This window comes from Dasypus novemcinctus, chromosome 14 (assembly GCF_030445035.2).
Source record: "Dasypus novemcinctus isolate mDasNov1 chromosome 14, mDasNov1.1.hap2, whole genome shotgun sequence".
In the NCBI taxonomy this organism is placed as follows: Eukaryota; Metazoa; Chordata; class Mammalia; order Cingulata; family Dasypodidae; genus Dasypus; species Dasypus novemcinctus.
Window position 1 is genome coordinate 93,353,619 of NC_080686.1, and position 20,514 is coordinate 93,374,132.

A 20,514-nucleotide genomic window follows, 5' to 3' on the forward strand; every position below is an offset into this window, starting at 1 on the left:
CCATACAACATGATTCACAAGTGTTTACCATTACTGCTGTCTTCCAGGTCACTAATTCTCTCTTTGCTATATCTACTCTTTCATTTAACCCTTTCATTGGATTTTAATCTCAATGACAATTTTTTCAATTGGGTTGCTTTTTGAAACCATCTCTCCTTTTTTTCATCTTTCTTTCATTTTGTGATATCCTTTTTGGTCCTAATCATTTAAAATATACAACTGAAATCTCTAAGATGTTCTATTACTTTCAGCTCAGGTCACTTTGTCTCTTGAACCGTTTATAGTTTTTAATTCTCACCTTTAATAGGAGGTAGTTCTTTCTGTAGGAGTTCTGTTAGATCTGGATGGTTGAAATGTTCCTACGGAGCGATTTTATATTTGTATTAGGAGTTTCAATGGTCCTAGGCCAGGTTCAGTGTTAATTTCTCAACCTGAGGGTTCTCATGTCTCATGGGTAATAGAAATTTAGATCCCACGACCACATATGGTACAGCACCAGGCCTTTTATTTCTTGCCGGTAACTTTTTGCACCCAAGGAAAGCTTCCTCACTATGTTTACAGGCAGTGGAGTTTTTCAAGCCCCCTTTTCATGAAGAAGTCAGGCCTTCAAGTGCCACGGGACTGAATTCCACCTGAGCCCTGGCCCTATTTCTTTCTTTTTTTTTTTTTTTTTAAAGATTTATTTTTATTTATTTAATTCCCCTCCCCTCCCCCGGCTGTCTGTTTTCTGTGTCCTTCTGCTGCGTCTTGTTTCTTTGTCCGCTTCTGTTGTGGTCAGCGGCATGGGAAGTGTGGGCGGTGCCATTCCTGGGGCAGGCTGCACTCTCCTTCGCGCTGGGCAGCTCTCCTTACGGGTGCACTCCTTGCATGTGGGGCTCCCCTACGGGCTCCCCTACGCGGGGGACACCCCTGCGTGGCAGGGCACTCCTTGTGCGCATCAGCGCTGCACATGGCCAGCTCCACACGGGTCACGGAGGCCCGGGGTTTGAACCGCGGACCTCCCATGTGGTAGACGGATGCCCTAACCCCTGGGCCAAAGTCCGTTTCCCCCGGCCCTATTTCCAGACCCACCGTGGCATTCAAGCCTCAGACCCCAGAGCCTAAGGCCCGTATCTGGATACAAAAGCCCCACAAGCTGTCATGGGTTCAGTTCACGCATTACCATTTGGCTTAGATTTCCTTCCGCATGTCTGGCCCTTGGGAGCTCATTATATATGAGATATAATTCTCATATTTCAGTCGACTCTGTGTATACATCAGGAGGAACCCGTGCAAACCAACTTATTCCACCAGACTGTTCCAGGGCCACCAAATCTAATATAACACTTACCCACACTTGAGTCCGTCCATGTTAAAAACGCTACTCAAGGGTTAGGTTCTAAAGTCAGCATGTAAAACAAAAGCTGAAAAAAGTCTAAGTTCCCCTTGAAAACCCTCTAAAAAAGTCTCACATTGGAGACAGACAAACCATCCCTCGTAAGTCCAACACAGGCAGTTTTTCCTCCAGCATTGGAATAGGTTTCTTGGATCGAGTACCAGATGAAACAGCTGGCATGGATTTGGGGACCATGTTTCCTGATCATTAATATCTCTAAATAGGAGAAACATACTTGGTGGCACAAGATGCTCACACTCTAAGAAGCCCATGGGAAGAAAGACCAAGAGAGTCTCCCATTCATGCTCACTCCAAGACAGAGGCCCCCAGGGTGGAACGACAGATTATCCGCACTATGTGAAATGTTACTTTCACCTCGACTTTGTTGTGTTTCTGCTGAGTGAGGATAGTTCAATATCACTAAGTTAAAAGCATAAATCTATAATGATAGAAGTCAGAATAGTCATTACCTCTGGGGCAGTACTGACTGCAAAGGGGCTCAAGGAAAGGTCCCTATGGAACTTTCATGTATCTTGATCCGGGTGGTGGTTAGATGGGTGTAATGTTTTAAAAGCTCAACAAGCTGCATGTCATTAAGATTTGTGCCTTCTATGGCATCTAACTTGCACCTCAATAGGAATAGAAGTTAAAAGCAGGCACGAGAAGAACCTACTGCCGCGCTTTCTGCAGAGGCCCCTTTCTCCCCGGCTAACCCTCTGGGGAGGCTGCCAGTCCAAGGGCGGGAGACCAGCAGGGTAAGGCCACCGCTGTCGGGGCAGAGCGCCCAGGCTGAAGGAAACGATGGTTCTGCAGGAAGGTCTTACAGGAGACACAGGACTGCCTGAGTGGACACTAACCCTGCCTCTTAACCAGCAGACTGACCTTGGGCAAGTCACTGCTCCCCTTTGAACCTCAACTCTGTAGGGTTGTTGTGAAGCTTACACGAAATAACTCCAGTAAAACTCTTAGCACAGGGGCTGCAGAGAGTAAATAGTCAACAAAAAGTAGGTATTATTAGGATCACTGATGACAGGAGGCTGGAAATGGCTTCTTCCCTCCAAAGTTACTGGTCTTATTTAAGTTAATCATTTGACCCCATAACCTTGTAGGTTCTCAATAAATAGGAAGTGGATGAAAGAATGCACGGGTTCTGATGTCAACAGAGACAGAAGGTCTTAACTGTAATGAATGAAAATCCATCTCCCTGAGGTTACTCTCCAGCACTTAGCTTCTCCTCCTAGTGAAGGGGGTCAGGCTCTGGAGCCTGACGGCTGCAATCGAGTCCCAGCAATGTCACTTACCAACTCGGCAACCTTGGACGAATCACTCAAGCTCCGGGCCTCCGTTTATTCTCCTGTAAAACAAAGTTAAAGCGAAGATTACGCAAGTTCAAACAGACTATGATAATTTACAGAGCATCCCATCTCACAAACATTTTTTTTTCATGTAATGTTCACAACAGTCTTTTGTATGACAAATGAGGAAATGGAGGTTCAGAGAAGTTAAGTAACTTGTTAAGGCTGCACAGTGTTTAAAGAACAAAGCCCCAAATCAAATTCTTACAATCGGGAAGCGGATGGGGCTCAAGCAATTGGGCTCCTGTCTACCATATGGGAGGCCCAGGGTTCTATTCCCAGGGCCTCCTGGTGAAGGCAGGCCGGCCCGTGTGGCAAGCTGGCTCACGCGGAGTGCTGGCCCATGCAGAGAGCTGACGCAGCAAGATGATGCAACCAAAAGAGACACAGAGGAGAGACAATAAGAGATGCAGCAGACCAGGGAGCTGAGGTGGTGCAAGAGATTGGGCAACTCTCTCCCACTCCAGAAGGTCCCAGGATCGGTTCCTAGTGCTCCCTAAAGAGAAAGACAAGCAGACACAGAACACACAGCAAATGAACACAGAGATCAGACAGTGAGCACAAAAACAACGGTGGGGGGAGGGGATAAATAAATAAATATTTCGTTTTTTAAAAAAAGATCCCATCAAGAATCAAGTATTGCCTTTAAAAAAAAATTCTTACAATCGAAGGACACCTTGACTGGACTTCAGTTGTTCCAGAAAGCAAGTTCTCCTTTCAGATTCAGAATCCTAAGACAAAGGATGCTGGAACTCTGGGCTGCAACAGCAAGTCTTGGTACCAGCAAAGTGCTCTGCACAACTTGAGCTTGAACTGGTCTTAGTCATTCTGCCCCTGAATCACTTCCTGTTTTAAGTTTCTACTTTACAGAGAAAGGAAAACAAGCATGTGCATGACACCTACCTTGTCACCCTCAAAATCTCTTACAGCGACAAAAGCTTATGAATCAAAGAGTTTTAAGAAAACCAGAATTAAATAACATCCGACCAGCATGCACTGGCATTTAGAGTGAAGATGGTCAGCCAAGTCTACAATGTCTAGACACTGTTACTGCATGGAAGACAAACACCCCCTTTTTCCTGGGTTTTATGTTGGTGAACGCTTTAGCTGTCTTAGTGTTTTCACTTCGCTTTTCATAAGCTGCTGAAACCGGATGCCACTTAACCAACATCATTTTATTCACAAAAGTTTTGGGGCCATGCCTAATTGTCGTGGGAGAACACTCTCTGCTGATAACTTCAACCACTTCAGCTGCTTGTGCCAGCGCCCCTTTTATTTGCCAGCCCAGGTTTTCTTTTTGTTCTTACTGCTGCTTGAGTGCGGCTTAAAATTCTCTTTCAAACAACATTCACAGAACTCCTCAGTGGCCAAAAGCAAGAGGGAATTTAATTTAAGAATCATCTAAGCCTATGCACAATCCGTGTCCTCAAATATGTGCAACACAGCCCATGCCCTGCGTGGGTAAACGTGAAGGCACACACTGCACACACACACACACTCACACCCAGCCCCGCGATTTCAATTCTCCTGATTCCTCTCACTGGGTCTTCCGGTTACAAAAAGGGTAGTTTTCCTCTCTTTCTGAATCTTTGACATTTACAAAATAGGAAATGGGGACAAGTTGTTAACTTGTAGGGCTTTGGGCAGGTTCTTGAAATTAAAACAAGTGTGCTAACCTGCTCTGACAAAACTCTTTTCAGTTAGTTTGCCTTGCTTTGTTTTTGTTTTCTCTTATTTTTTTTAATGTTACATTAAAAAAATGAGGTCCCCATTTACCCTCCACCCCCCTCAACCCACTCCTCCCACATCAACAACTTCTTTCATCATCATGGCACATTCATTGCATTTGGTGAATACATTTTGGAGCACTGCTGCACCGCATGGATTGTGGTTTACATTGTAGTCTACACTCTCCCCCAATCCACCCAGTGGGCCATGGCAGAACACACAATGTCCAGCATCTGTCCCTGCAGTACCACCCAGGACAACTCCAAGTCCTGAAAATGCCCCCACATCATATCTCTTCTTCCCTCTCCCTGTCCTCAGCAGCTACCGTGGCCACTTTCTCCAGATCAATGATACATTTTCGGGAAACGGACTTTGGCCCAGTGGTTAGGGCGTCCGTCTACCATATGGGAGGTCCGCGGTTCAAACCCTGGGCCTTCTTGACCCGTGTGGAGCTGGCCATGCGCAGTGCTGATGTGCGCAAGGAGTGCCATGCCACGCAAGGGTGTCCCCCGCATGGGGGAGCCCCACGCGCAAGGAGTGTGCCCGTGAGGAAAGCCGCCCAGCGTGAAAAGAAAGAGCAGCCTGCCCAGGAATGGCGCCACCCACACTTCCCGTGCCGCTGACGACAACGGAAGCGGACAAAGAAACAAAATGCAGCAAATAGACACAGAGAACAGACAACCAGGGGAGGGGGGGAAATTAAATAAATAAATAAATCTTTAAAAATAAATAAATAAATAAAATAAATAAACAAAATGAAAAAAAAAATGATACAATTTCTTCCCTTACTAATCACAGTAGTTCCCCAGCAGAACACCAGTAAGCCCACTCTAATCCATACTCTATTCCTCCATCCTGTGGACCCTGGCATGGTGATGTCCACTCCCCCTCTACATCAAGAGGGGGCTTAGATTCCACATGGATGCTGGATGCAGTTCTCCTGCTGGCAGCTGTAGGCACTCTTGGCTCCCTGGTGTGGTGGCTGACCCTCTTCACCTCCCAGTTAGCTGGCTGGGGTAAGTGCAACAACTAGAGGGTAGGAGCTGCAAGTCTGCTGAGGGATTGTTTTTAAGAACCCCCAGAGAGTGCACCCAAGTCGGAGTGGGTAGCTCCGGGTAGCAGGGTGACGTGCCTTCCCTCCCAGGCTCCTGGCAGAGAGGACCTAGACCGTGGCTCCAGGGAAGCCAGGCCTTGTCTTCTCTTTAGACTCACACCCTGAGCTCCAATCCCTTCTCAGCCTCCCAGAGCTGTCTGACTTTGGGCAAGTCACTTAACCTCTCTGAGCTCCTGTAACCTCCTCTGTAAAGTGAAGATGCACATTCATTCAAGAAATATCTACTGGGAAGCTGACGTGGCTCAAGCAACTGGGTACCTGCCTTCTACATGGAAGGTCTAGGGTTCAGTTCCCAGTGTCTCCTAAAGAAGACAAGCAGATGCCACAATGAGCAGGTGCCACAACCAGCAGATGTCTCAACCAGCAGACACCACAAGCAGCAGGGAGCTGAAGTGGCTCAAACAATTGGCACCTGCCTCCCACAGAGGAGGTCCTGGTTCGGTTCCCAGTGCCTCCTAAAGAAGACAAGCAGACAAGAAGCAAACAGATGAGGGAGCCATCTGGGGGGTGGGGGTTGTAGATACAATTATTAAACAAACAAAAAATATATTAAAAAAAAGAAATATCTACTGAGCACCTATTATATGCCAAGCATCATGGCCATAGAGATAATTCCACGAAGCGACCATCCTAGCCACCCAGGAGCTCCCGTAACATCACAAGTGGGTAGGCAATTGCAACTGAGTGTGATTCGGTGTTAGGGCAGGGATGAATACAGATGTGGGGGGATCACAGCATCTAACTCAGCAGGGCATGGGAGTGGTTGCATAGACAGGCTTCGCCAAGGAGGTGACTTCTAAGCTGAGAATTAAGAGGTCAGAGCTGCCCAGCTGAGACAGAAGGAAGGGCAACTGCAGAGGCTCGGGGATCAGACTGCTTGGCTCCAGGGCTGGATGGCCCCCCAGGTGAGAAGAGAGCGCAGGGCAGCTGCGTGCCAGGGTCCCGACGCCCACCCAGGTGCTCTCCTGAGGCTCTCCCAGCTGACGGCTATTCTGTGCGCTTCTGATGGCTCAGCACCTCCCGTCTCCCTGATGGTCCTTTCGCCGCACACTGAATGCCCCTGAGCCCACTCCAAAGCACGTGGGGAGCCCAAGCATCACATGCGAGCCTCCTCCTTCCTCTTTCTTTTCCCCTCGGGGTGATGGGCAGTGATTCAAGGAGGGAGCTGTCCTCTACTTGTCATCCGGGTCTTTAAAAAAAACACCCCAGCTCAAATACACCAAGCAGCCCCTGACCTGATTGGAATTTTCCACGTCCTCGTCTGTCTCATCCAGGGGACTTGAAGCTACCTGAGGGCTGCTACACGCGGGTCGTCCAGGTGTCCCCAGCATCTGGCTCTATGCCTGTCGTGGGGAGGACCTCAAGCTTGCCTGCGGAACTCGACTGACACCCCCTCTCTTCAGAGGAACGGCTCCCAGGGCCACCCGCGGGCAGGTCTTGGGGAGGCAAGGGTGGGAGGCCCGGAGCCCTGCCATCTCGACAACCCTCCCCCACTGCTCTCCAGGAGACGCGGCGACGCCTCCTCTGAAACTGTCATCTATTTTAGTCCAGTCCTCTCTGTACTCGGATGAAGACACTCAGGTCCAGAAGAATGAGAGAACGTGCCCAAGGTCTCGTAGCACGGGACAGAACTTTTAAAGGAAGCACAGAATGCTTAAATGGGAGGCTATCTAGTCACCTATACCAGAGATGTGGCTTATTTGGGGGAAAACCCCTCACTGCCGGCAGATCCAGTGGAAGCTTTCTTTTATCTGACCACCGGTGACACCACACTTGTAGGACTCCAGGGATTTTCTAGGCAGGACTAAATATTCCCACTGAAACAAATCTATTTTATGAAAATGACCAGGAATTTTTCAGAGACTGAATATATCTGTGATTATGCATCTCTTTTTAAGGCTCCTTCTGTATTATATTATGTAATCAAAGTCAATAATTTTTATTTTCATTTGTTTATTTAGGCAGTACCAGGGATTGAACCAGGACCTTGTACATAGGGAGCAGGCACTCAACCACTGAGCCACAACTGCTCCCCTTTTTTACTTTTTTTTTAAAAAGGCAATAATTTTTAAAGAAAAGTTGAGCCCCCCAAACCATTTCTTTTCTGTTTTTTTAATGTTTTGATATTAAACAACTTTACAATAACAGTAAAGAAGCAATACTTCCTGTACCAAAAGAATTCTTTACAATTTGCAGTATCCTCTTAAACTCTTACTCACAGCAAAAGCGTACATATGTATGTATCTCTTAAAAAAGAATTATCTTTAGCACCGAAGTTCCTTAAATAGAGTCCTTTAAACATGAAAACAAAAAAAATTTTATTATTCAAGTCATGGTATGATGTTTCTGATAAAGGCCACAAAGTCAAACCCAGCACACAAATTAAGTGCACCTGGAAATTCTGGTTTTGAGACGTTTAGGGCAATATTTTCTAGCTTGCTTCATTCAGTGGTTCTCATACTTCCCACAACCCAGCGAGTAGGAAAGAGACAAAGACAGACAGGTGTTTTACTTATGCCACGTGGCATAGCAATCGTTGCTCCCAGGGTTAGCCAGAATTGCTCATTGCTGGAAAGTTCAAGTCAATATTTTTCCTACAAGTGGAATGACCTCTCTGTCTAGTTTGTGGAGGAGGAAGGGAGCTAAAAAAAAAAAAAAGCAGTGCTGCCTGGTCCCAACCCAACACAATTAAACTAGATTCTTTGGGGGTGAAGCCCCAGTACCATATTTTTCCAAAGCTCCCCAGGTGATTTTACTGTGCAGAGGGGCCTGAGAAGAACCGCCTAGAAGAACTCATTATTCAAAGGAAGCCCAAGGGAGAGCTTATCTGGGCGTGAAGAACCCTTTTGTAATTAAATAAAATAGAGGATGTAAAAGTACCTAACAGTGCTTGTTACCCAGAAGACACTTACTAAATGTTAATTAAACAAAACAAAAAAAATACCTAACTCAAATAATTACCCCTTCCCCTCAGTGAATTCATCTTTTAATTTTAGTGGCATGTTTATCACTTGTTTTTGTTGTTTTCAACCAGGATTCATTCTATCCCTATTAATGAGATTATCAAATGACACCTGTAATACTGTTTAACATAAGAGCTCTGTAATATTTCCAACAATGTTTAATCATTTATTTAATAAAACTTCCCCCCAGAACAGTGGCTAATATACCAAGCACTCAATAAATGTTAGCTATGAATACCTGCTATCATTATTATTCAGAATTATTTTAATTCAGAATTCATGGTAATTCTTCTAAACTGGACTGAAACTATTAGAAGGATTTAGCAATAATTACAGCAATGTTTAACAAACTTAAGAATATACACTTTTAAAGCAAATCAATTATTTTTATAACTGTATGGAAAAACCATTCATTGTGATCATTGCATGTGTCAGCTCTTTCAAGGTGATCCTGAAAGGCTCTCCATTAATTCTCAGCAGTTTCCATAGATACTTGGAAATACTAAAACTGCAATTAGTTAACAAGTCCCTCAATCCAACTTTCCCCTACAACTGCCTCCCTGGACCTAAATCAGAAAGACGTTTCACATGACCCCTCAGTTCTAACTGAGAAAGCGAAAATCTGTTTTGAAAAAAAATAAAAAACAATTTCTTAATTGAAACAAAGAGGTTTTTCTTAAGAACATTTCCAAACATCCTGTTGCCCTACATGGACAGATTATTCCAGGTCTCCACCACTTCCTTCCAAACTGGGGCCAGGACTCACACTGGTTGACAGTGACGTTCTACAGCTCACACATGTGCTTTGCCACGCTTCATTTCCTTATTCTCCCATCTCCAAGATTCTACCACGTATCATGTTTTAAGTCAACCAGACTCAACAGCACACATCCAAAAATAATCATGTTGCGTACTTTTCCGTTGGTATATGTCAACAACAAGTTGAAAAATGGTCATGCGTGAGGCTCTGGCTAGTCAACGGCTTGCTTGTGAAGGATGACCATCACATGCCAGCTTCAAAGAGCATGGTAGCAAGGGAGAAAGGAGGACACGGTCCCCACCTTGGAGGCTCACAGCCGGCTGGAGTGCGGAGGGTGACTGGCTATGGCATCGCAGTGTGAAGAGGGCTTTGACAAAGGACTACAGGAAGACAAGAGAACACGAAGGATAGGATGACAGTGGAGTCCTGAATATTTGGCCTAAAAGAGAATCAGGAAGTATGAGACAAACAGTCATGGATAACTGTACTAAGATACTACTGCACTTCCATCACTTTACCTTGACACGGAACCAGTCATACAACAAGGGATGGTATCACAATGCTTGTCTTGACTCTGTCCATGAAATTATAAGCACCTTGAGGGTGAATGCCTGGTATTATTATCCAAATTCACTTGAATTTCTATAATACTGATTTGAGTGTCTGTAGTACGTTACATAGCCAGACACTCATCTTTCCTGAATACTAACACTTCTTTCTAACTCATGTTTTCATTTAATATTCTGGTCAGCCAAGCACTAAATTACTACTGTGAGATGGCTGAGGGGACGGCCTCACACAAGTGATTCCAATTTATCTTGGCTGATTTGGATTTGTTGTTGGAAAAGCTGCAATGTCTGAAACCCCCACTGGAACAGCCACAGAGGGTCCCCTGGAGATGAGCCTCATGCCATGATGGGTGCCATCTCCTTAGGCATGTTACAGGACCCATGTAGTACCGAAGATACAGCTGGGAAACAAAAGCATTTGGAGGAACTCTGTCCCATGCTGGAGTTTTCTAAAGCATTCCTTGATCCACTCAGAATGGGCCCTTTGACCTGAACCAGGGTCTCAGTGGCTATGGCAATGTCTATTATTATTATTATTTACCAAGTATGCAGTCCAGGAAAGAAGCTAACACTCGGGGGCTGGAGGGATTCCCAGTTGTTTTACTTCTTAATCATAACTAGTTCTTATTGGCTCTGAAGCTCTTTTTCTTAGATGACAACAGGACCCCTGCCTTTAACAGTATTACTTTTATTTGCAAAAGCCAGGGATATTCCCAAGATGCATTTCAAAATATTACAGATTATATATGAAGGCTCTGCAATACACACATGCATTTTTTTTAAATCAGCTTTTTATAATCCTAATAAAAGGAAAACACAAAGTACATTTCAAATACATGCTCACTATCAAGAAGTGAATCCCATAGACAAAAGGAAATAAACTCCTTCACCCCATTTTGGAAATCTTTTTGAGATAGCATAGCTGACTCCAGGGTCCACCATGATTTTGTGAAAATTCCCTTTCTTGGGCTTGTTTTCTCCCCCAAAAAGATTTTACTCTAGTAACAGTTGAAGGAACAAAGGCAGGCTTCTAAAGCTTGCTTTTGTTCACATCCTCTCTTCTAAGACTGTAACCTTTTAAAGAAGGGCCCCTTGGTCGAGCCTCCTCTGCGAGGATAAGCAGAACAGCTCAGCACACCTTTCTTCCAGAACCCGGAAGGCCCAGATCTGGGGAGATACTGCTATTATCCGAAACAGAACCGGGTGGCTTTCTTTCAAAGCTAACATCCAGCAATGGTGTCTATTAATTATCATTTCCCTTTAAATTCCTTCACTTCTGGCACTATGGACCATTTTCAGGATCAAATTCCGAAGTATGATCAAATCCAAATGCAGTGTCTACATTTTGTTTAACCATTCTCCTGCCATCTGGCTCGTTGCAGCTTCAGATACACATGTCTTGCATTTTTCCATTGTATCATGACCTACCACTTACATCTTTATGAATGCTTTTAATGAAGCTGTACTCCTGGCAACTCTGTGTCCAAGTGGAAAACTTGCCTTTAACCCTAAGAAAATGGGGCTATTTTAGAGGAGGGGGCAGCTCCAGAGTAGGAGCTTAACAGGTTCAAAGAATAAATCTTTTCAAGCCTTCAGCAATCATCTATTTAAACCCCAAACAACCATTTCTATCTTGTCCTTTCATGAGTGATCGTTCTCTTTCAAGAAGTTCAATTCTTTGGAGCTGGTGTTTCTGCGTGATGGAACTGGACTCAGGTGGGATCTCTTTTCATAAGACTTTCATCCTACTTTACTGGAATTGTAGTTGGTGTTGGGGTTTAAGATATATTTAGGGGATTTGAATCTCTGGACTGACAATAGGATAGCCAGGCCCTGAGCGTCAACAGACTCCAGCTCCTACAATCTGATTTATTGGACTCACCTCACTCAGCTAAGATGGAGCTGAAGAAGGACAACCACCACACCATGGAGCCTAGAGTGCCTACAACTGAAAGCAGGAGGATTGCATCCAGTATCCATGTGGAATCTGAGCCTCCTCCTGACATAGAGGTGCAACAGACACAACCAATCCAAGGCCCACAGAGAAAAGGTGGCATTGGAATGGGAAAAGTGGACATGGTGGCTGATGGATATGGGGAATGGCAGGAAGAGATGAGATGTGGAGGCGCCTTTGGGACTTGGAGTTGCCCTAGATGGTGCTTCAGGGGCAATCACCGGACATTGTAAATCCTCCCAGGGACCACTGGATGGAATGTGGGAGAGTATGGGCCATGATGTGGACCATTGACCATGAGGTGCAGAGATGCCCAGAGATGTACTTACCAAATGCAATGGATGTGTCATGATGAAGGGAGTGAGTGTTGCTGGGGGGGGAGTGGTAGTGGGGGGTGGGGTTGAATGGGACCTCATATAATTTTTTTTTTAAGTAATATTTTTACAAAATCAATAAAAAATTAAAAAAAAAAAAAAAGTTCAATTTCACATGACACCGATTTAGTGGAAGTGACATGACGGCAAAAGAAAAAAGTACACGTGCTCAGAGGAGCCGCACTCTGCCAGGCCCTTTATACCCTCTGGGTTAAACCTTAACCATCCAAGGTAGGTTTAGCCCCAACCTCTTTAAAGTAGAAAAAAGGAAAGAAGTTCATTAATAGACAAATGAGATAGAGATGGTGTTCTGAGGATACGTTAGTTTCTGAAATAACAGAGAACCCAATATCAAATACTTTCAGGGCAGGGAGGTGTCACCTCTACAGCTGTGTCGGTATTTACTTGGGAAAAAGTAGCATTTGCAGGGGTGGAGAATGTTATTATGGGCATCTGTCCAACTCCTTGATTTTAGGGACGAGGGACCCTCGAGCCTGGGAGGACTTTGCGCACAGTCAGACGGGTTCCCAGCTGAGTCCCCTGACTCCTGGCCCTCAGAACACTCATTGGGCTTCCTCCCTTTTCCCCAAAGCCTGTTTCGCTGCCTCCCAGGTTTCCAGTCTCAGCTCAGGTACCTCCTTCAGGGAGCCTCCGGTCTGGCCGAGGACCCTGCTTGGTCCACCTTGCCCCCATGCTGCCCTTCATCTCAGCACCCTCCTCACCGTGCCTGAGTGTGCAGTCACTTATTCCTCTAGCGTTCTCCACTGAACCCGGAGTCATGGAGCGGCACAGTACCCGGATCTACATGGAAACTGTGTGTAGTGGACAGGGTGGCCAGCCCGTCCCAGTCTGCCTGGGCCCGTCCTGGTTTAACACTGGCAGTCCCACGTCGTGGACTCCCATCGGGGCAGACAGCTGGCTTGCACCCTCCCCTTTTCTAACCAGACGGAAGGCCAGGGCTCAAAGCCCTGTGGTGATTCCTGTTCAGTGACGTCCAAGAGAACTTTCCACCATGGTGGAGTTGGTCGATATTTGCACCATCCTACCCGGTAGCACAAGCCACATGGGGCTGCTGAGCACGTGAACTCTGGCTAGTGCGAATGAGGAACTGAATTTTTAATTTTACATCATTTTAATTCATTTAAGTTAAAATAGCCATGTGTGGCTAGTGGCAACCTTACCGGACACCCAGCTCTGGTTTTACATGTATGGAATTCTGATTTTTAGTGGCCACTGATGTTTGCAGATATGAGCTTTGGAGTCCAAATCCCGATGGTCATTTGTTAACTATGGTGTTTCACTTCTAGGGAAAGCCTGATTCTTTATCTGTAATCTTTAAGTTTACCAAGAGACAATATTTGGAAAGTGGCTGGCCCATAGAACCTCAAGAAATAAGATTTCCTTAAAAGCAGCTAAATCAAATATATGTAAAACATCTAGAAAAATCTGAAACCTGACTCACTCAGGACAACTAACAAAATTATGGTGGACAATCCCCTTGACAGAAAACAAAGAATATCTACAACCAGAAGGAAAACAGTTCCTTTCATCTGCCCCATAAGATCTAAGCCCCTCTCAACCTGAAGCAGAGTGGGCATCACCACCCCCAAATCCTCAAGAATGACGAATGAACAAACATAAGGGGGGAATGCAACCATGGACCAAAGTAGACTTCTTATTATTGTAATATCTTTACAATGGGCTCCCCAAGGTTCTGAGGGGGAGGGGAAGGGGAGAACAGGTGGAACAGAGGGCATTTTCAGGGCATTGGAAATGTTCTGCATGATATTGCGATGATGGATACAGGCCATTATACATTTAGTCAAAACATATAAAACCGGGAAACAGATTTGGCTCAACTGATAGAGCGTCCACCTACCATATGGGAGGTACAGAATTCAAACCCAGGGCCTCCTGACCCGTGTGTTGAGCTGGCCCATGCGCAGTGCTGGTGCGCACAAGGAGTGCCGTGCCACGCAGGGGTGTCCCCCATGAAGGGGAGCCCCATGCGCAAGGAGTGCACCCCTCAAGGAGAGCCACCCTGTGCAAAAAAGCACAGCACACACACAGAGAGCTGATGCAGCAAGATGACGCAACAAAAAGAGACACAGATTCCCAGTGCCACTGACAAGAATGCAAGCGGACGAAGAACAACACATAGCGAATTGATCCAGAGAGCAGACAATGAGTGAGGGGGAGGGGAAGAGAAATAAATTTTAAAAACAAATCTTTTAAAAAAAAACAACCCTATAAAATTGTATGGTGCAAAGCATAAACCATATCATAAACTACAGACCTTGGTTAGTAGTGACGCTTCAGTATTTATTCATCAATTGTAGCAAAGGTAGCACACTCATGTATGATGTTATTAATAGGGGAAAATGTGGGAGGGGGACAGGTGGGCTACCTGGGAATCCCCTATGCTTTCGATACAGCTTTTCTGCAATCTAAAACTTCTTTAAAAAGTTTTTTAATTATATGGAATAAAAATTGGATTCTGAACCAAAGTCCCTGGAATTTTTTTTTAAACACAAAGTGGACAAGTGGAGCTGTTGGTTCTAAACTGTCACGGCGGTCCCACTGGCCTTGCCGCACCTCTGTTTCTGGCCCCAGGCCTGAGTCCCAGCAGAAGCCACCACAGGGAGGCGGGCACTGGGTGGGAAGTCCCTGTGCCAGGTCACCCTCCACGTCTCCCTGCACCATCGGGAGGAGGCAGCGCCCAGAGGAAGCCCTGGTCTCCCACACACTCACGTGCCTGGGGAAGGCCTGGGTGGGCGGCCCAGGCGGCCCCGACCTGCAGGAGAGCAGAGCACGCCCCTGGGGCTCCCCGCAGCAGGCCACGCTCTCGGCCCGCAGCCCCTGAGGCAGATTCTTCCCGGAACCTCTCCCCGGTGTCTCCTGAGGACCCACGGGCAGGAACGGGCAACGGGTCCCAGGAGCAGCAGAGTCACCAGAGAGCTTTTTAAAAAACACTGTTCTCCGGAATTGAGTGTTTGCAAAAGCTCCCAGGTGACTGTGCTGCACAGCTGGGGCCTCCGTCCTTTCCATCTGGATTTTGAGAGGTGATTCTGATGGGCAGCCATGAAGGGGGACCCAGCGGCGGAGAGAAGCACTATATACCCTCTGACAGCCAAGCGGAGGGTGATGCCAGTCAGGCTAAATCTCATTCAGGATTCTAGGGCCCCCCAGTCCTCCTCAAAGGATTCCAGTGGGTGCTACTGGACCTCCCTTCAGGTGCAACGGGGCAGTGATTTTTAGCACGCGCTTTGAAGCCTGACACACTTAACAGCTGGGTAATCGTGGACAAGTTTCTTACCCTCTCTGGGCCCTGTTTCCTCAGCCATAAAATGGGGCTGATATCATTTCCTGAAAGAGGTTGGGGTCAGGACTGATACCATTCCGAGGCACGCATGCAGCCATCAGCAGGAGGAAGTGCTAACGGGATTCAGAGGGCTGGAACCATGCTCCCCACCGCCTTCTCCAGGCTCCTTATTCTGGCCCACGAACGCCTCCCAAATGTCACCCTCTCTCCGTCTGCACGCCCCTCTCTTCCCGCAGGCCCCCCAGGTCAGCTGTCCTGCTGCCCAGGGCCTGGCCTGGCCTCCCCTCCTCGGGGAGGGACGATGGGGCCAGAGACACCACAGGCCCCCCTGCTTCTAGAAACAATGAACCAGAAGCCACTTTTTTCTATCCCCCGCTCCAGACCTCCTTAATGAAAATAAATCATTCACACGCTGTCCCAAGTCCCTAAACCTGAATTACAGAAAAAATAAAAATGCTTATGAGCCAAGAGAGGGGCGCGGGCAGACTGGCTCCACCGAGCCCGGGAAGAATGGGCCGTCCCTCTTCAGCCACCACCAAGGAGCGGGGAGCGCAGGGACGCCGCCACCTCCAGCGCAGCCGGTCCCTGGTTCTCTCAAGCGACCCACAGAAACCAAGAGCGTTGAGGGTAGGGGTGGGGAGGGTGGAGAGGCGACGTTCTCCGCCAGCCCCGCCCTCGCCGAGCCTCCAGAGCTGACAGGAAGTGTCCCCCCGCCTCACACCCGCAGTTAAAACACCGAAATAGCCCCAAACAGGCGGGGAAGGAGCTGGGCCCCCGCCCCTCCCCGGGCGCTGCCCCCCACGCCCCTAGATGCGCAGAGCCCCCCAGGATCCAGCAGGGACAGGGTGACCGTCGGGCCGGGCGGCGGGGCAGGACCCAGGGGTCAACATGCTGACCAGCACCCACTGGGGTGCTTCGGAGGAGAGACAAGGCCTCAGGAAATGTTTGCTGAAGGCAGAGCGAGGGAAAGAACACAAGAGGTGTGGTAGTCGCATAATATTCCACAGCCAAGATCTGTTCTTTTTTCCTCTCTATTTTTTTTTTAAATGTTACATGCAAAAAGTGTAAGAGATCCCCATATACCCCCCATCCCCCCCACCCCACTCCTCCCACATCAACAACCTCTTTCATCATCGCGGCACGTTCATTGCATTTGGTGAATACATGTTGGAGCACTGCAGCCCCATCCCAGGGTCCACAGGCTGGAGGAGGAGAGTATGGATTAGGGTGGACTTACTGGTGTTCTGCTGGGGAACTGTTGTGATTAGTAAAGGAAGATCTGTTCTTAATCTTCATTCATTCCTGTAGGTGCAAGCCCTTGAAGATGTTTTCGGAAGATTTCTTTTTACCTAAGGTGTGGCCTAACTGAATCGCAGTTGGCATTAATCCCTATTACTGGATTCCTTTATAAGCGGAAGAAATTCTGATGCGGTGAGTCAGAGACTCACAGGGAGAGACCGGAAGTCAGCGGAAACCGGAAGCAGCGGCAAGATCGCCAGGGAGTGGGAGGTAGACACGAGCTGAGGCGCCCCGAGGGCTGCTGCAAGCCAGCACTAGGCCACCATGACTTGGGGGAGAAAGGTGCCAACACATTGATTTTGAACTTCCAGCCTCCAAAATCGTGAGCCAACCATTTCCTGCCGTTAAGCCAACCCAGTGAGTGGTATTTGTCATAGCAGCCAGGAAACGAAGACAGGAGAGGAGACTGACTGGCGTGGAACCACCTGCCTCTCCCTCCCCCTAGGACACTCTCTCCACCCAACTCCAGGTCATCCCCGCTCAGACAAAAGGAAAACTTCCCATGGAAGCACAGCTGACATCCCCACCTGCTCGGCTTCCATGCCTTTCTGGAACAGGCCCCCAGCTGGCCTGTGGAGACCTCATCCCTCGCCATGTGCTCCAGGGACAGCCCCTTACCAGGGTGGGAGCAGTCAAAGCACAGCATCTTCCTGGAACCAATGGTTGGTTCAAGAGTGGGAGGTGATACACACTAATGTAGGGGAGCCTTGAAAATACTAGGCTAAGGGGAGTTTGACACCAAAGGACAAATACCGGACAATCCCACTTGTGTAAAATATCTAGAATAAGCAAACTCACTGAAGCAGAAAATAGATCAGCAGTGCCAGGGGCTGGGGGAGACAGGGAGGGAGGAGCATTTTTTAATGAGTACAGAGTTTCTGTTTGGGCTGATGAAAACGTTTTGGTAATGGATGGTGGTGATGATAACACAATACTGTACAGGTAATTAAGGCCACTGAATTAAAAGTGGTTAAAATGGCAAATATTATGATATATATGTCACCACAGTGTAATTTTTTTAAAAATCAGGTTTTCAAATGATAAGTGCCACTGCTCTGGACACACACATACAAGTGTAGTTGGCCATGTGTCCATCATTGACCCACTGTTGGCACTGTCAACAAAGGAATAAAAATTGAAATAGAAAGAAGGGTTGGCATGTGACCCAACTGGCCAATAAGGACCCTCTCTGGCACTCTGGCTAAACCACTGGGAAAGAGGAGCCTATTTTTCATGAGAGGCAGAAGCCGCTGACAGCCTCTTGCCTTCCAAGGAGAGACTGCCAGGGGAACAAGGATTCAGGAGAGCAGGGACTTCAGATGGAGGGAGCCGACGTCAGCCTCACCTGCGCTCCTGTATTAGCCATACCTCAACTCTGCAGTTATCCAACACCATCAAGTATCTTTTCTCTTAACTTAAGCCAGTGAGTCTGCTTTCTGCGACTTGCAACCCAGCCTGCTGAGTGATATAATCCTCAATGGGTTAAGGGGAGGCTGCCGGTTTCCACCAGGCACCACTTCCTGGACAAATCACAAATCTGACCTGATGGCTTAGTGATGGCATCTGGAAGGCTGGCTCCAGTCCCCAAGCCCTCCGCTTCTTGCTAACAGAGCACCCCTCCCTCACGGTGGACCCCAGACTCCAGTCTCTCGCGCTCCATCTTCCACGCTGCCACTGGTTGGTTACCTTTCCTGATACACAAATCCTTCAACGGCGCCACCTTGCCTGCAGATTAGGATGCAAGTCCCTTTAACACAGCTTCCTAGGCCACCACCATCCATGATCTCTGCATAAACCCTCTAGTTCGGCCACGCGGGCCTACTGGGTGTTCTCCAACCACACTGAGATCTTTCCCACTGATACGAACAGTGTCTCCAAATTATCAGTTGTTTGTACAATCCCAGCTTACACCATAAACACTTTAAGAACAAGGGTGACCACTGCATGTTCTGCAGCCCACATCCGGTCAAAGCCCCAGCTCCTCGCACATGCTGGAAGAGCCTTATAAACACAGCCTCTGTCTCCAGGGATGCTCCAGGAAGCTTTCTAACACCCACCCAAGACATAAAGAAGCCCTCAGCTAAATGAGCCTTGGTTATGAAAATGAAAGTTATTTTTCCTGTTTTAAATGAACAACAGCCAGCTGTGTAAATTTCAAAGCCTTAAAAGAAAAAGTTTATGACTAAAACTTCTCTTGACCCTGAACATAAACTGACAGCACTTATAATTGCAAGGGACAGACAGTTAATTTCACAATAGACCTTAGAGATCTCTAAGGTGCAACCTTCCCATTTTACAGAAGTGGAAACTGAGATGAGAAGGGTAACGAGCTAGAGGACAGAGAAGCCAGCACGAACTTGTCCCCTAACATTCATAGGTTATCTCCATTTTATTTTTTATTACAACACTAATACTTACTTAAAAATATGAAGCACAGGGGGGCGGGTGTAGCTCAGGGTATTGAGCATCTGCTTTCCATATACAAGGTCCCAGGTTCAACCCCTGACACTTCGAAAAAAAAAAAAAAATTTAAACAACAGAGGAGTTCTGTCTGTATATTCAGCTCTTTGCAATGTACCTCACTGGGACACTGAAAAATATTTGGGCCTCTGTGTTTACTGGCGGAATGATTGGAAAGTTCCGAGCCTTAGACCTCATGTGGTTTCTCACCCTCTCTACCACCTGTAAACAATGTCAACAGTGGCAACACAGACACTAAGTGCTGGTTGTGCAATGCTGGGTCCACGTGCGGGAGGGGTGCTTCCTAATGCAGGCCCAGAAGTGGTGGTTCTTTGTAAAAATGTCTACTCTCTCCTGGACCCAGGTGTCTTGAAGCTATTCATACATTGCTCTGTGTTGCTAGGCTTTTTTGTTTGTTCATTTGTTTCACTAACATCTGAAGAAAAAGTACCATGCAAAGTACCAATATTTTGGGGAGAACCTGGAGTTTTAATTTCTGGCTGCTCCTTCCACTTACTGTGGCCTTGGACAAATCCCTTGGCTTCCCTGTGCCTCAGTTTCCTCACCTTTAACATAGCAGTGATGCCACCCACCGGAGAGGGTTCGAGTCCCTCGAACTCTGGACTAGAGCTTGTCCACTCTGCTAACCCAGGTAATCAGCTTCACTGAGTATTTCTACACCTTGCCACTGAACTTGCCACCAGGATCTACAGCCGCAGTCCCCAGAGACTCAGCACAGCTGTCACTGTCCCCGTCCCGAGCCCCTGGTAGTGGGTCAGGTCCTGCCAAAGGATGACCACCTTTGGTCAGGTGCCCCCCAGCTCCTGTCAGCTCCTGGGTCACGGGTCCCCAACCTGGCAATCCATGGATGTCAAAGCCCACGTCACGTTTCCCTTCAATAGGTCTAAAAACCCCTACGTTACCATGAAATTATTCACATTTTTTCTTTGTGGAATCCAATGACTGTAAAGGAAGTCACTAAAGTCTATGTAGGCCTTTCCCAGAAGATAAATTGCATGTATTGCAATAACTAGGAGGGGTCATGTTTGCAAACCTCTTTTCAAAATTTTTGTCTGAAATGAGCCTTGTGTTCTGTGCAGTGTTGTTCCTGACGGACGCGGGCCCGGCTTGAACAAGGTGCCGGCGTCACATCTGGGTCCCAGCCTCATAGCCGTGTCTCCGTGACAGAGTCAGCACCTCTCGCTAACCCACTCCTTTCCGGAAGGCATCTGTCCACAGGC

The 20,514-nt window shown here is 47.3% G+C and overlaps 1 protein-coding gene across 3 annotated transcripts in view; it reads right to left on the reverse strand.

Moving 5' to 3' along the window:
- Nucleotides 1-20,514, reverse strand: part of CYRIB (CYFIP related Rac1 interactor B) — a 165,367-nt gene that overhangs the window by 117,825 nt on the left and 27,028 nt on the right. For all 3 annotated transcript variants that reach the window (XM_004451158.5, XM_071208031.1, XM_004451156.5), the window contains exon 2: nucleotides 2,677-2,729. The gene's annotated coding sequence lies outside the window, so the exon portion shown is untranslated. The remainder of the gene's footprint in view (nucleotides 1-2,676; nucleotides 2,730-20,514) is intronic.